Consider the following 16929-nt stretch of genomic DNA (forward strand, 5'->3'; position numbering starts at 1 on the left):
AACGTAAGTGAGCACTTCCAAGTACTCTCCTAATTATCAGATTTGGGCCTCTTATGAATGTTGCATTAATTATGGTGCAAAAATGCCAAAATCAGCAGGTAATTAGAGCATATAATATAGTGCCAAACTTAACATTAATTATAGAGGAATGGAAATACAGAGTTAATGTGAGAAAAAGGGGAAAGTGCCCGTCTTCTGCAGCATGGCATTGAATGGCTTCACTCATTGCTTACTTGTTTACCCTGGTGTCTGTAATTAGCAAATGGATTTAGATCACTGAAAACAAATAGCTGCTTTGTTGATTTTAAAGTTAGTTTAGTTTCTGTCCTTCAGTGCCCAAGTTTCTGTTTCTCTTGTGGAAACATCAACTATTGTATCACTAACAAGTTGCAAATCTGTGATGGAAGATGTCAACATCTCCGGACTGACACCATCATCTTGCTTGCTGTGTGGATCCCATGTTTTTCGTCACCAGTCATTGTCACATTTATGTTCATAATACCCAAAGTCCAAGGCCTTTTGCTAAAGTTGAGCAGAATGCCCTGTAGTGGAAAATAGGGAAACTTATAAACATCATTCAGGTCAAGTAGCTGAAAGACAGAAGCTTAAGGAGGCTGGGAAAAGAGAGAACTCCAAGTTGGGAGATAGGAGAAGTGTCATTAAGATGACTTTCAGCAAAGTCTGTCAATGATGACATCTATTAGCACATGAAGTAGTCTCTTGAGGGAACCACTGTAGAAACACCCGTCGGATGACCAAAATTAGGCTGGATAAAGTAATGGCAAGTGGTACAGCCCTGTATCAGCAGAGAGGTTGCGTGGGGTAGCTGATAATCTCTGTCATATCTCTAATGCCTCCACTGGACTTGTTAGAACGAGGAAAAAGTACCTTTCAGCCCAGGTGCCTGGGGACCTTCCCGGTGATGCCTTCTTCATTCCCTGGTTCACTGTGACATGAGATCCAAGGCTGCTTCTCCAGACATTGTCTCAGCAGCTCTAAAGAAAAAGCAAAGCAGGCTTATTTTTAAACTGTTGCACAATAAGCTGATATTTTGCAATAGTCAAGTTCAGCAATCAAGGTAAGGGGGGGTCTTCAACCCCTCCAGCGGGGTCAGGAGTGGCATTAGCTAGCATCATCTTTCTGTTTAAGATCCGCAGTGCTGCTCAGCACCTGGAGCTGTGGGGGAGAGAGCTGCGGGTGCCCGTGCCCCAGCAGGTCTCCATGAGCTGGGCGGAGGGGAGCAGAGAGGTGGCATCCCTCGCACATCCCGAGTCGGGTGTTTTTGTGCGTAGGGGTGCCTGTGATTCTCATCCTTACACCCAGGAAGAGGTGAGATACAAACTGCTAATCTTTCTGGCAAGGGGAGAGTGAGATGCATTTGGGATGTGCTGGAGAAACGTGGCAGCTATTGTTCTGACAGGATCAAAACTGCTAATGGTATAATGAGGCTCATTATTTTTACCATGAGTTTTGCTGTTTGAAAGCTGCCACGCTTGACAGCTCTGGAAGGCACAGGCACCTGCTTGAGCGAGAAAGGGAAAATGCAGTCAGGCCACAGGAGAACAGGGGCGACCACTACGAGGGTTTATCAGCTCCCTGGGAAACAAACTTCATTGTCAGTTGAGCATTGTTGCTTGGGTCAGGCTGACAGCAGAGAACAACTTTGACAACAGCGATGGCGTGTTTTGGGTATGTGGTTATGTGGTTTATTTAAGGTCCGGCTGAGCCCTGTTGACTCATGTCCGAAAAGCCACCGAGCCATCAGCAGTTCAGTGTTCTGGCTCATGGAGGAGATCTGGTAACCATCTCCCAAAGTATAAACTTTCTCAATGGTGACACTGCTTTATGCCGAAAAATTTAACCTGTTCAGCTGCTTGCTACTGAAGGTTTGGTTTCATAAGACAAGAGGTAGGAAATGGGCAGACAGGAAGATATACAAGCTGTACAAACACAGTCACAAACATATATGCTCAAGGGATCACGTGCTGTATTTCTTGCCTCTTCCAGGCCCCACTCAGAGGTTGTTTGCTGTTCTTACTTTAAAAGTTATTAAAAATCTCAGGCAATTCTTAGCAACATCCATGTTACAATTAATAACCGGCCAACAGTGACAAACATCAGATGGACGTTCAGAGCAATCTCCACTGGAGGCGATGGAAAATAAACCCGTTCAGTGTGTCAGGGCCAGCAGGCACAGTGCCTGGCCAGTCTCAACCATTCCCTTTGTCTGAAATTCTGTCGGGTAAAACTGAGATGCTGAAGTTTAAAACAGGACAGCAGTATTATATGGTCAGCAGAAGAGAGGACAGCTGCCGGTGGGTGCTGCTCTGCGCAAAGGCAGTGTCCTGTCCCGACGCCAGCTCAGCATCACAAGCACAGCGCTGCAGAGCTGCAGCGTGACCATTACAGCGCAGGGAGGCTTCAGCCTTTTTAGTAAGCATTGCTAAAAGAACCAGAGGAAAGGTGGAATGTAATTATTGTGACTGTGCAATGAGAAACAGGAGGCCCAAACCAAACTCAGTCATCTCCCTGTTTTTATTTTGCCAGCCTGAGAGCATCATTACGGTCAGTGACACAGAGGCAGGATATTCCCAGCTTCTGAGGGTGTGAAGGATTTAGTGGAGGAAGGAAGTTCTTGAATAAATAAAACACCTTTCCTACAGCTGTAGGTTGTTCTGTCCTGGAAAGCATTTCTGACATTTTAAAATTGAAACAAACCATTTTTATGTAAGTGATTAATTGCTCCTGCTGGAGCACCACAGCCCTGAACCAAACTATGAGTTAGTTGTACCAGACACTATTCATATCTGATGTAACACAATGCTTGTTCCAAAGAGGCTAAAATCCAAAGACAAGGCATGCAAAGGAACTATTATTGCCTCTATTTTACCCACAATGAAAGAAGGCTCAGAGAAATGGCATGGCTTGCCCACAACCAAACAGAAATTGTTGGAAAAAACCACCTCTGCAGTCTTGAGGTGTCCTGAGTGCCTGGTAATCTTCCATCAACAATTTCTTAAAATAGCTCACTGAAGAACTTAGCTGATCTTTGTTCTTATTAGCACGTTTAGCATTTGTCTATTTGCTTAGCATTAAAGTATCTGTAGTCATGTTCCTGTTTTTTAACTTTTGATGGCTATCAGGAATGTAATTATCATCTGAAGAGGTTATTATTCAATACAATGAGACTGTGTAACATCATGCAAAAGGTTTTAGCCAGTACCCAGAGATAATGACATAGAAAAATGTGTTCCTTCAGCCTTATTTTTTATTGAATTGGACTCTTTGCTTCTTAGCTGATCTATGTGAAATGCCTTGGCTGGCTCAGGCCAGGCCCCTAATTAGTTATCTTCATTAATCAATCTCTATCCAATCTATTTCCTGTGCCAAGTGAAGGGTTGCATTCAGCACTCTACCAGAGACACCAATGTGATTTTCCTGCATTCATGGAACAAGAGTCTTCTGAGCAAAGGAGCAGTGTGCTGGGATTAGCTGTTGAAGTAGCTTAAATGTGTTCCTACAATTTTTCTTAGACCAAATTCATTAATAGAGCCTGGCAATAAAGAGAATTAAAAAAGGAAGATATAATGAGCACTTGCAGTTCCAGGGAAACAAACTGACTGGGTCAAATTCAGAAATTTTTTTCAGCAGGAGAAAATGAAAAGGAAAAAAGACGCTGAAGTGTTTTGACATTTTATTTCAAAATCATATTTTAGTTTATTATTTGCCTGCACTTTTCAGAGGAGTTAAACATCCTCCTTAAAAAAAGATATGCTTCTACTGTAAACACAAAAATAAATGAACTGGAGGGGATTTTGGTCTTGTTTTGCCAGAAAAAAACTATGAAACATTTCTATTGTACATCAACCTAAAGCACTGGCGCCTGTGTGTCAGTCTGGTCACGTATCCACTAAGCAGTATCTGCACACCTCTGCTTTTGGAGATGAGGACGTCCCTCGCGTAGCTACAGTCACTTTCCTGGTACTGTATGGGAATGCTTTGGCCCATGTCTGACTGAGCCGGTCTGGGAACGTGTCCTGGAGCTGCAGGTCATTAGACCAAGCGGCAGCCAGAGCTGGCTTGTAAGAGTGAGAGAACAGGTGAGCATCAGCTGAGGAAAACATCCTTCAGGAATGATGGAAAAAAGGACAAAGAAAGGAGAGAAACAAATGTATTGATAGATGCTTTCTTTGTTTTCTGTGACTTCTCAGATACAAAGAAAGTAATTTTTTCTCCAGTGGTATGTTTCTCTCACTCAAGGGCTTTGCTTACTTGGAGAACTGTCTGCTAATTTTAAATCTGAGGAGGCATGTAGAAGTCTTACAAAATGTACTGAAGGCTGGATTATGTGGGCTGGAGACAGCTGTTTTTAAAACCTCTAACTGAAATTTAGTAAAGAATGATGAGTGCTTAATTCCAGCTCACAAGGTCTGAACAGCATTATTTGATTTAAAGATAATTAAGATATTTAGCATAACTGCTCAAGAGTGAAAAAACATAAACACTTGTCATGAGATAGAGACAAATTTGTATTTACATTTGACTATGAAGGACTTTAAAATCAACATTGCTGTCATATCCATATAAATAATTTAGCAATCCAAATGTTTTCCTGAGATCTGGATTTTCACCATTCAGCTGCAATGAGAAAATTGAACTTTTGATGATATTTCTGTGGATTTTACCCATGTTTTCCCAAAGGACTGCATCATCTCTAAGGAGGAATGGTCCACTGATATTTCCTCCTATTTTTAAAAAAATAATTAAATAGTAAGACTAGGACAGACTTCAAATTTGGCTAGGACATTTTAAGAATTCAGGAATATTTTCTCTTTGGTGCTGATGCTGCTTGAGACATCAAGTCCACTGATTAGGTGGGTTTTACACACAGATAAATGATGCTTCCTCCCCAAGATTGGAATAAAAGACATTGAAGGCAAAGGAATATTCCTGCTGTAAGGCTCGTTGCAGAGGATGGATTTCATTTTCTTTGCCACGTTACTGTGCTTTCCTGGGCCTGGCTGCAAAGGGACAGACAGATACCGACTGTGTCTGGCCGGCTGTTTCTCCACCAGAGTTCCAATAGGTGATTTAGCAAATCATCTACCCCAGCCACTTTACTCAGAAAATCATAACATATCTTTGTGGGCCCTGCAGGCTGTCAGCTTGCAATGAAGAGAAATAGTCACAGGAGGAGGGGTTGGAGACGTTCGTCTGCCGTCCAGACTAACTCAGCTCCCAAGCAGAAGCAGCAGCTAACCCTAATGACGGCTTACCATCCCCACGCCTGGGTTCGCCTGGTTTGAAATCCACCTTCCTCTAGCCTGCTTGGGTGGGAGCCCTGCGCTTGAAAGCACACAAGAGACAAACATTAGGTATATCTCTACAGAGTTAAAGGAATAGATCTGATATTTGAGGGAGTTCTCTTGGAGCGGTTCTCATTGTGTTTTCTGAGTTCATACACTCCTTTTTGTATTCATTGGTTTCCCATATATTTAGAAGAGAAAGTCTCTCTGAATTGGCTTCTGTTGGACAAAGCAGATCACAGGTAGTCATGCGCAGGTGCAGTGAAAGACCTACCTTTAGTAAACTCACCTTTGATAACACGCTGGTCTCCTCTGGCTTGCAGGTCAATCAGATGCAGCACAAGGATGATAAACAATAAGCTTAAACCTTATTGCTAGGAAACCTTGCAAGTATCTTGCTCATCTCAGAAACAAAGAAATGAGAAACCCACAGAGAAACAACAGGAGCTATTCGTCCTAGAAGTATTAGATATATTGCTAGTTTTGCAGAATTGAATATGAAACCAATTTACGTTGTTTTGCAACGTTGATACATATCAACAAAAGGACAGAACGAGCTTGTAATTTCTGGCTCCATTTTGCCCCAGGAATGGTGTTGAGTAGGTAAGGGGTATTCTTCTTACCCTGCTATAATGATTTCTACTGATGGACAAATGTTGACGTTCACTTTACTGGCTGGAAGCATGAGTCATTCAGCCCAGAGATTACAGAGTTACTAGAAAGCTTTTAATTTTATGGAGTCTATGAACCCGGTAATTGTGAGAGAGGGACAATTCTGCACTGACCTTCTGAAAATTAAATATGCAGCTGTATTAAAATCAAATGTTTCATGAAAATACATTTAATTTGGATTATGTGTATTCATTTTTTTCAACAGAAAATGGGAATGAAACAACATATTTTGTTCACCTTTTATTTTGACATTTTGTGTATTTCAGATTAAAAAAAATATTTTTGCCTCTTTCAAAATGAAAAATGTCACAGATTAAAATAGCAAATTCCCGAGATTCTTGGATTTTATGTTTACATTCTTCTCAACTTTCTGTTTCCCAAGATTTCCCAGTTTTCCAAAATATCAAAAGCATCTTTTCAGGGAAACAATAGCATTGTCATCTTTACCCTTAGCTCCTGTAACCCTGGATGGCACTCTAACACCACAGGCTCTTTCCTGCTCTTCTGAAAAACATACTCACAGTTGATTCCTGGCCCATGTCGATACAGGATGGTCTGTGTGATCTTTCTTGGGTGCTTCAATCATAGACATGCCTAAATAATGATGCCAACCAGAAACTGTACTGCACTTAACGACATCTCTATGATCTACAGGCAATCATTTACTGTGGGTTAGTAGCTGCCACAAAATACAGAATTAAAAGACTCTTTTCTAACTGCTTCTGAAACAGGAATAAAGTAAGCAGATGCATCACTGTCTGGAATAACTAACAGTCATCCTAAGCTGTTCTCTCTTTCCCTCTCTTTTATAGTGCATTTATGAATTATGTTGTTTGCATTTATAATTATGGGACTGGACAGATGGTGGAAGGCTTATTTCAGAATGATGTGTTCATTAAAATAACCTACTCTGGTCTGCCAAGTGATTGTTAACTGTAATCCCAATTTGATATTGAAAAGAGTTATTTATTCTTTCTCTGTAAGTCCATCTGAAAGAAATGGACCTTTGAGAAATGGACACTATATTGAGTGTGAAGCTGCAATAGTGGTGCTGCAAATATTCCAGGTGGGAAACCACTGAAGAATTTTGCAGCTGTGAGAAAAAGAAAAATGCAGAGAAAGATAAACTGTGGACCACCACAATTTTCAAATCTAAGGAAAGTTTCAAGTCTTTATTCAATTTGGAAGCTCAGTTCCACTTACAATGTGGCTCCAGCCAGCTTCTACCTACGAGCACACACTTTCTACGGTCTGCCATCCTAGGTAGTTGAGTACAATAATGGTAGATTTCGTTATTAACAATGGGACTCTCTGCTCAAGCAAAACCTAAATCTTCACAGTTTATTGAGGAGATTGAAGTAGACGGACGCCTGTAATCTTGAGACCAGACAGCAGACGACCCTTTATTGCTAAAACACACACATACTTATAGTCACATATTCTGCAAAGTCACTGTACACGCGCACAAGCATAAAATATGATTGGTTATATCAACGCTGTACACGCGCATAAACATAAGATATAATTGGTTATACTAACACCGTACACGTGCATAAACATAGGACACAATTGGTTATATTAACTAAAACACGCGAAACTTGTCTCAGTCTAATTGGTCAAGATAAACTGCCGAATTGCGGTTCTTTGTGCCAAGTTCCCTTTATCTTGGAATGCGCACCTGTGTTCTTCTAATTGGCATCTTTCTTTTTTTGTCCTCTTGTTTATTCTGTTCAAGGTCTTCTAAAGGCATCTGGAATGCTCTTGCGACGGTTAGCTAAATATGTGTCCACAATTCCCCCTTTTTTGTTTTTTGACAAGTAACAACATGCTGTATTGCCCTTTGCAAAAACCTATGAACACAGCTAATTAAACACGGCAAAAGCAACATTATACCTAATAAATTACATAAGAATAAAAGACTGTTCAGGTAATGCCAATGACACACAAAAAGAGGTTTGATTAATAGCTTTAGTCAGTGTCACCCAAACATTCTTACTGTCCCGCGGTGTTAAATGATGTGGATCAATCACTGGTGCCACTGTCATGCTGCTTACTACAGTCAGCGTGTTCCATATCAATCTCAGCATAAGGTTTCGTCCATTTAGTTGGAATCCACTTTGGCCCATTTTCTGTAATGACACAAGCATAACCTCGGCCCCACGTTATTACTTTAAAAGGTCCCTCCCATTGCTGACGCTCAATATTTTTAACCCAGACTTTCCACCCATTATCAATATTTTGAATCCCACTATTCATTGTTTGAAAATGCTGAACTACAGGGGGGACAACTGACTCTCCACACAGGGTCAAAAAATTCATCACATATATTGCTTTCATGAGTCTATTTGAAGGAGGTTCCCCTAATTCCCCCTTTTTTTGTTTTTCCAAAAAGTCTTTTAATACTTTATGAGTACGTTCAATTATAGCTTGACCTGTGGGAGAATGAGGAATGCCAGTAATATGAGTAACTCCCCATTGCTGAAAAAATTCCTGAGTCCGTTGTGCTATAAAACATGGTCCATTATCTGTTTTTATCTGGGCTGGGACACCCATTACTGCAAATGCTTGTCGTAAGTGTGTTTGTAGATGTTGACTTGTTTCGCCCGCAAGTGCTGTGGCCCATATCATCAAGGAATATGTATCAACAGAAACATGAACATAACACAATTTTCCAAAAGCTGGTACATAAGTCACATCAGTCTGCCACAATTGCAAGGATTGCAGACCCCTAGGATTTACAGCGCCATCTCCGTGCGCAGATAATTTCTGGCACTCAGCACAGGATTGAATGATGGCTTTGGCATCTGCTATAGAAATTTGAAACTGTTTGGCTAATACTTTCGCTGGTTGGTGGAAAAAACTATGAGCTCCACGTGCCTGTAGAATTTTATTGGGGGGTGGCCCAGTCCATACAGGATTAGCTAGCAAATCAGCTCGTTTATTCCCTTCTGTGATCCATCCAGGCAAACTGGTGTGACTTCGCACATGCATTATATAATAACACTTTGTCCTTTGGTTTAACAGAAATAGCAACATCTTAAATTTTTCAAACAATGTGATGTTATCAATTTCTTTCAAATAAGCCCATCTCAAGCGTTTTACTACACCTACCACATATAAAGAATCAGCAATAATATTGACCTCAACATGCTGCCACTTTTTAAATACTTCTATTACAGCTTGAAGTTCCACCACTTGGGGGGAGCCTTCACATGTGACAATGTGATTTTTCCATACCTGACCTTCTTTCCAAACTACTACTGCCTCTCCTGTTTTTCCACTGCCATCCGTAAATAATGTAGGACCATCAGTAGGTAACTCTGCACACAATTCTTTTTCTTCTAGTTGTATATTTTGTAGCAAGGTAAACATTTTGTGTGCAGGAAGATGAATATCTATCTTTCCTTCGAAATCTGCAAAAGCAATTTGTAAAGTTAGACTATTCTGTAGACACCATTGTAAATAACCTTGAGTCAAAGGAACGACAATCGTGTGTGGTTCTTGTCCACAAATCTCAATAATCCGACGTCTCCCCTTTATAATTAATTCTGAAATCATTTCAATTCGAGAAAATATGGTTTTTCGGGCCTGGTGAGCTAAAAAGATCCATTCTACTATTAACAAGTCTTTGTGACTTCCCTCCCATTGATATATGATCCCCAGGGGTTGTTTTTCTCGGTTTAAAATGCTAAGATTAATGTCAAGATTTTCTTTAATTCTAAAAGCCTGACTCTGGGATATTATATCTGCTATCTTTTGTAATGCTTGTTTACCTTGAGGAGTCAATTGTCGAGGTGCCGTTAAGGTAGTGTCGCCTCTTAACATTTCAAATAAAGGGGTCAGAAGCTCATTATCTATTCCCAACAGTGTTCGAACCCAATTGATTGTCCCCAGTAATTTTTGCACATCATTCAATGTTTCAATCTTGTCTGTAATTTCCAGTTTTTGTGGAACTATAGTTTTTTCTAAAATCTTCCGGCCTAAATATTTCCATGGTTGCATTTTTTGTACCTTTTCTGGAGCTATTTTTAAATCAAAATCAGACAATTGTGTAGTCAATTCTTTGAGCTTTTCGGATAACTCTCTTTTCCCTGCTATCAAGATATCATCCATATAGTGATAAATAATCAAGTCTGGATTTTGTTGTCTAAACCCTTTTAGAGCTTGGGATACATAGGATTGGCATATGGTTGGAGAATTTTTCATTCCTTGTGGCAGAACTACCCAATGATAACGTTCCATGGGTTCCTGTTTGTTTATGGTGGGGATAGAAAAGGCAAATTTTTCCGCATCTTTTGGGTCTAAATATATTGTAAAGAAACAATCCTTTAAATCAATAATCAAAATGTTCCATCCTTGTGGAATCATGGTAGGTGTGGGTAACCCTAATTGAAGAGCTCCCATATTTTCCATTACTTCATTTATTTTTCTTAAATCATGCAATAGTCTCCATTTCCCAGATTTTTTTGGAATGACAAAAACTGGTGTATTCCAAGGGCTCGTGGTATTCACCAAGTGCCCTTGTTCCAATTGCTCCTGTACTAACTGTTTCAAGATGGCGACCTTAGATTCAGTCAGCGGCCATTGATCTACCCAAATCGGTTCCTCTGTTTTCCATTTCAGTTTTAGGCATGGTCGCCCGTCAATGGCCGCGCCACAAAATTGTCTCCTGTACTAAGCACACATCCCATTTGACTTAATGCATCCCTGCCTATCAGGTTCATAGGGATATTGGTTACATAAGGTTTGATATAAGAAACTGAATTTTGACAAATCAATTGAATCATATATTTGCTTTGTCGAGTTTTTGATAATCCTCCCACACCAAACAGTTTCGAATCCATCTCAGAAAGCTCCCAAGTAACAGGCCAGTCCTCCCACGACAGAACTGTTACATCTGCTCCAGTGTCCACTAATGCTTGTAATTTTATTTTTTCTGGCCTGTTCTTTGCATTTTGTAACTCTGCTGATATACTAGGTTTTGTTTTATTGATCTCCATTGACCACATAATTTGAGCTTCTAATCCCGTAGATCCAAACCCTGCATTGCCACGCTGTTGATTAACCTTACATGGTACATTTGCTTTAAAAGGGACTAGCTGTGCAATTCTGCTTCCTTCCTGTATCGATACTGGTAGAGACGGCGTCCAAATCATAGCATAAATACGGCCTGTGTAGTCTGCATCAATCACCCCGGGAAGCACAAAAATTCCTTGTAATGTTATACTAGACCGTCCCAACAACAGGGCACTAAGCCCATTACCTAATGGTCCTTGTGCGTTTACTGGCACACGGTGTACCTGAGAGTTCCATAGTAGAATGGTTTCTATTGTTGAGACATCCACTCCAGCACTTCCAGCTGTTCGGGCTGGCAATTCTGCCAGACATCCTTCTTGGTGCCGTTCTGGGATCCTTTCGGAGCTGTTGGGGTCATCGCACCGCTCCTCGCACTCTTCTTGTAGTTTCCCTGCGATGGGGTACCTCGAGGTGGCAGAGCTACACCTTCATTTGTGAAACGAGATCTACATTGGTTAGCATAATGTCTCCCTTTATGACAACGAGGGCATATATTAGGCCCAGCTTCCACTTTGTTTCACCCTTCTTTACACTGAAATTGCAAATGTCCCGGTTGTCCACATTTATAGCATTTCTTAACATTTTTTGTATCCATTCACATGGCTACAGCAAAAGCATTGGCCATTAATGTAGTTTTATGCTCCAAAGACCCAACTTTGTTATAGGCCTCTATCATATCTACTAGCGTCACTCTTCCTGGCATCGATTGTAGTATTTTTTTACAGTCTGCATTTGCATTTTCCACAGGCAATTTTATTATCAATGCTTCTTTGGCATCAGCATTATCTATTTGCTTTTCAATAGCATCTCGCAGACGATCAATAAAGGACATATAAGGTTCCGTATTACCCTGCCTTATACTTGTAAATGATTGTTTTGGCTTTCCAGCTTCAGGCAAGGTTACCATTGCCTTCAGAGCTAAGGAAGCTGATTCTTGTAATACTTCCACGGGTAGCCTCGCTTGCCTATTAACATCTGCAAAGTCACCAGTCCCCATCATTTGTGCAGAAGTGATCATATACCTCGGATCTCCTTCTGGGCGGTCCAAATTTCTTAGTGCCGCTAAATCACATAATTCTGCCCATTTCACCTTCCATAAAAGACGCTGAGTCGGGGTTAAAATCATTGTAGCCAATTGTGTACAGTCAAAGCCCGTTAAAATTTGACCAGAAAATATATTCTCCAATAACGCCTGACTAAATGGAGCAGACAGTCCATTAGCCATTACTGTTTTCCGTACTTCTTTTATTAAATCCCAACTGAAAGGTTGCCACACGTTTGGGGCATTCTGCCTGACTGTAACTGGAAAAGCCACAGGATTTAGACCTTCGGTTAACATTTTATCATTTATGTCCTTCCATCGCTTTTTTATAGCTTCTCCTGGGGATGTATCTGTGTCATAGGGAGGTGCAGAGGGGATAGGTCTCTGCTCGAGAGGCAGGTTACTTAAAGGTTGATCGTTGCCTCCATTAATGACATCTCCCTCGGTGTTTAATTCCTCATCACTGTCCGAATTATTTACCACCTCACCACACACACTTCTCTTTTTTTCCGGGGTATCTTCAATTGAAATTTTTACAGCAGCAGCCACCTCCTTTTCTGCCTTAAGGGCTTTCAACGTTTCCAGCACCAATCTCCACGTAGCGGAGATTTTCTGAGCCTTCACGTCCCCACACGATACAAAGTCCCAAATTACTTTTCCCATTTCTTTCCAATTTTTAACTTCAAAGACTTCTACATTCGAAGTGGGGGCACCATGGTCCTTAAGCCACTTCAGCATCATACGTAAAGTATTTGAATCATACTTAATCCCTCTCTCGGAGAGGATATGCGAAAGCATTCGTACAATTGCCCCTTCTTCCGCAGACATCTGGGCACCCATTTTAATCCTCCTAGCCGCTCACCTTACTTCCAAACGAGCAGGGTGATTGATCTCCCGGGAGAAGGTTGTCCACTCAGTCCAGCTGGCTAGACGATCGTTCGTCTAGAGTCTCCTCCGGACGCACTTCCAGCAATTCCAGCGTTTTCTTGGCCTGCAATCACGTCGGGGTCACCATTTGAGAAGACCGAAGTAGACGGATGCCTGTAATCTTGAGACCAGACAGCAGACGACCCTTTATTGCTAAAACACACACATACTTATAGTCACATATTCTGCAAAGTCACTGTACACGCGCACAAGCATAAAATATGATTGGTTATATCAACGCTGTACACGCGCATAAACATAAGATATAATTGGTTATACTAACACCGTACACGTGCATAAACATAGGACACAATTGGTTATATTAACTAAAACACGCGAAACTTGTCTCAGTCTAATTGGTCAAGATAAACTGCCGAATTGCGGTTCTTTGTGCCAAGTTCCCTTTATCTTGGAATGCGCACCTGTGTTCTTCTAATTGGCATCTTTCTTTTTTTGTCCTCTTGTTTATTCTGTTCAAGGTCTTCTAAAGGCATCTGGAATGCTCTTGCGACCGTTAGCTAAACATGTGTCCACAGTTTATCACATCTTTCATAGTAACATCTTGTCTTCCTCTAGTCCCAGCAAGTGCTTACTGGGTGCTCTGGCAAATAACAAGAGGTTTCGTGATGTAACTGGGAGTGATCATCACCTCTTTGCCTTCCTTCTTGGGAATCTTACTGTACCCACTTCACTTTACCAGCTTCATCATCTTGCAAGGCATGATGGATCTGGAGACAATTCTTTGCACTTCAACTCCTTTGCAGCATTTTATTTTTGAGATCTCCTGCACTGCTATTTTCACATCAAGACTTCAGGATCTGGTCAGAACACGGATGAAAGCAGAGGCACAGTGTCAAGGTTTCTTTGTTGAGATTGAAGGAGTCTCTATTGCTCCAGTTGTGGCCATTATCCAGGTTCTAATTCCTGGCCTTCACATCTCCTTGTGCATATGTCCTATCCAGGCTACCTCAGGATGCCACTTGTGGCAGATCTTCTTCACTCAGTGGGCAGTCTGCGGGCTGCGCTGCTGGTGAGCTGCTCAGAAATGTAGTTTATAGCTCTCCTATGGCTGAAAGCTTTGCTCTTTTGCACCAAAGCAATTGGCATCACTTGTACCCCACAGCTGTGGCACAACCATGGGGTCACCAGAATTTTGCAGGCAAAACTCAGAGAAAATAGTGAAGAGTGAGATGCAAAGGTGCAGGAGTCCTGTCTGCCTGTCTGAGCCCACTGGGAGCAGAACCAAAGGTGGGAGGAATGGGAGAGCAGTGGAAAAGTTGATTGTGTTCACTAAAAATAACCAGAAATATTTGTGTTTTCTGCGTTGCCTCTGCAACCACTGTTACAACCTTCAAAGATGCAAATTGGCTGTACAAATACTGTTACTGAGAAGCTTTCTGGGGTCCTGAAGAGAGTTTCTAGTTGCATATGAAGGAAGAAACATATTTTGAAATGTTTCATTTGGAGTGCTGGCAATCAACAACTGGAAAAAGGAGAAAATGAAAGAGACAGGCAGATGAGTGCTCACTCATACAAAATTGCCAATATGACAGTGGTTAGATCAGTCACCTTGATAAGAGGCAGAAAAAGGCCTTGAACATGAATTGGAGTCTGCTTTTTTTTTTTTTTCTTCTTTACTTTCTCATGAGAAGTTGCAGACTTGCTCCAGATCAAAGTGGGGAAAATATCTGAAACTGTGAAAACTTTTGGAGAATGGGAAAAGCATTTTCTATACCACTCTGATTTTAGCTTGAAACTCACTATTTTTTACCTAGCAAGTAAGTCTTTATAATTGCATGTTTTTCAGACACTCTGACCTCCCTTAAACATCCACTCCAACCTATTATATGTCCTAGCTGTAAACTAAATTAGCCTGTACATTTTTTCAGGGCATGCATTGTCTTCAAAAAGAGCTTACCAGAGCTCAGCACAACAGATTTCTGCTTTAGTTTGGATACAGTGTGCTACTGTCAGGAAAACATGAATAGATTTAGACTTTTCAGAGTTTTGGTTTTGTTGAAATTTAATGCTTGGTTTAATTTGAAATCTTTCATTTGGAATGCAAGCAGTTGACAAAAAACAAAAAAATTAAAATAAAAATATTGATAAAGGACACTTCCCAAAACCAATAACAACAAATTGCAATGCCTTTAAATGAAAAATTTCACTTGTCATTTTTACAGAATTATTGCTTTTTAATTTTTTTTTAAAAAGAAAAATTCATAGAAACTGGCACAGACACAAGAAATCTTTCAGTGCCACAAACCCTGCAGATTTATTTCTTTTCTTATTATTTCAAATTTTTAAGAATGTCACAGTTAAAACTTGCTCCTTGCCTGACTCTGCCATGCCTGAGTTCCCTCCATCAGTCCAGTAGGGAACTACCAGCAACAAACCCCAAATCCCAGTGCAGGGATGTCTGAGGACCACAGTTTCGTTTCAATTAGGGGTAATTTTCCTGATTTGTGTGATTGTGGGTTCAGCAGGAGACTCTCACAGGCTAGCACATCTGTAAGGTCACGGTTGCAGCCAGTGGGGGAGCATTACAGTATATTACAGGCTTCAAAGAATTTAATGCGAACAGCTAAGACGAGCACTTATTTCAAAGAATTTGAGATGAGGTTTTTATCTTCTATTCTTGCATTACCATGGGGTATTTAGAAACTCTGGCAGTAACCATTCTGCATTTATAATATAAAGATTATAAAAAAGATTTGCAAATACAATGAACCTTCATGCTTATCAGCTTTTGTATAGTTCATGTCTAAACTTCCCCAGACTTTGCGGCCATTTGTGTACCCAGCTGAGATCCGAGCTATCCTGGCAGTACCAGTAACAGACATATATACCATAAATGCACCCATCCACCTACTTCTGCAGTAACATAGACCTCTCGTTGTCTGAATGTGCGTGCAAAATCTCTGCTCTACCTGGTGATGATGTGTCCTTCATTTTCTGGGCAGAGGGGGAGTGGATTTAGGTGGCAAAAGTCCTGGGGAGCAGAGATAACTGCTCCCGATATCCCCCTCTCACAAAAGCAAACCCTTCCCAACCCAGTCCAGGGACACCTGCAAAACCTCACCTCAGTCTCCAGTGAATGTCAGGACAATAGGAACCACCTTCTGCCAGTTCAGAAATGGAAGCAATTAATAATGTAAACAGGTGTATTGGGAAAGGATTACTAAACAGAGAGCAAAGACAGCTGTGCACCTACAGCGTGTTTAGGATGGCTGCGGCTTCCTCCATTACCTGCCTTCAGCCCAGCTGAAAGATTTGCCATGCTTGGACCATCGTGGGCATTTATTTTATTCATTTTTTTTCTCTGCTATTATTATGACACTCTAGGTAAAATTATTTCTCCTGCCAGGGTTAAAGGGACAGAGCCTGCTGAGAGAACACTAAGCCCAGTGTGTGTTCAGAGGCTTTGGAAAGTGCAGGAGATGCTGCCACACAAGTCCTTTAGCCCATTAGGGATTCAGCTGTAGCTGGGAAAGGCTGTTTTTGCTCTCTCTTTGTCAGTTTGTTATTAATGAGCAGTTCCTATTAACACGATCCAAACCCTCACAGAGTTTCTGTACCTGCGAGGAGGCCCTTGCCCCTCACAGCAGCCACCAGGACTAACTGCCTGCAGGCTAATGAACTCGAGTTTCCAGGGAGCTTAGGGAAGAAGGATGGATACGAGTGTTCAGAGCAAGGACTACAGTTAAAAGCCAGGGTGGTAATTCACAGGAAAAACAGCTGCAAAACTGCAAACTGTGCTTCCCAGGCTGGTGCAGAGGAGCCATGGGTGTGCGTAACCGGTGTAGGCAGCTTTACACAGATACTGCAAGCACGAAGGGTTGGTAGGGGGCATTTTTGGGAAAGAGTAGATACCTTCCAATTCCTGTCTGTTCCCTGCTGTCCAAA

At 41.3% G+C, this 16929-nt stretch overlaps 1 protein-coding gene across 2 annotated transcripts in view; it reads left to right on the forward strand.

Annotated features, from left to right (window-relative positions):
* HTR4 (5-hydroxytryptamine receptor 4) overlaps window positions 1-16929 on the forward strand; it is a 152788-nt gene that overhangs the window by 129151 nt on the left and 6708 nt on the right. The gene's annotated exons all lie outside the window — the stretch shown is intronic.

The sequence above is a fragment of the Harpia harpyja genome, chromosome 20 (genome assembly GCF_026419915.1).
Source record: "Harpia harpyja isolate bHarHar1 chromosome 20, bHarHar1 primary haplotype, whole genome shotgun sequence".
In the NCBI taxonomy this organism is placed as follows: domain Eukaryota; kingdom Metazoa; phylum Chordata; class Aves; order Accipitriformes; family Accipitridae; genus Harpia; species Harpia harpyja.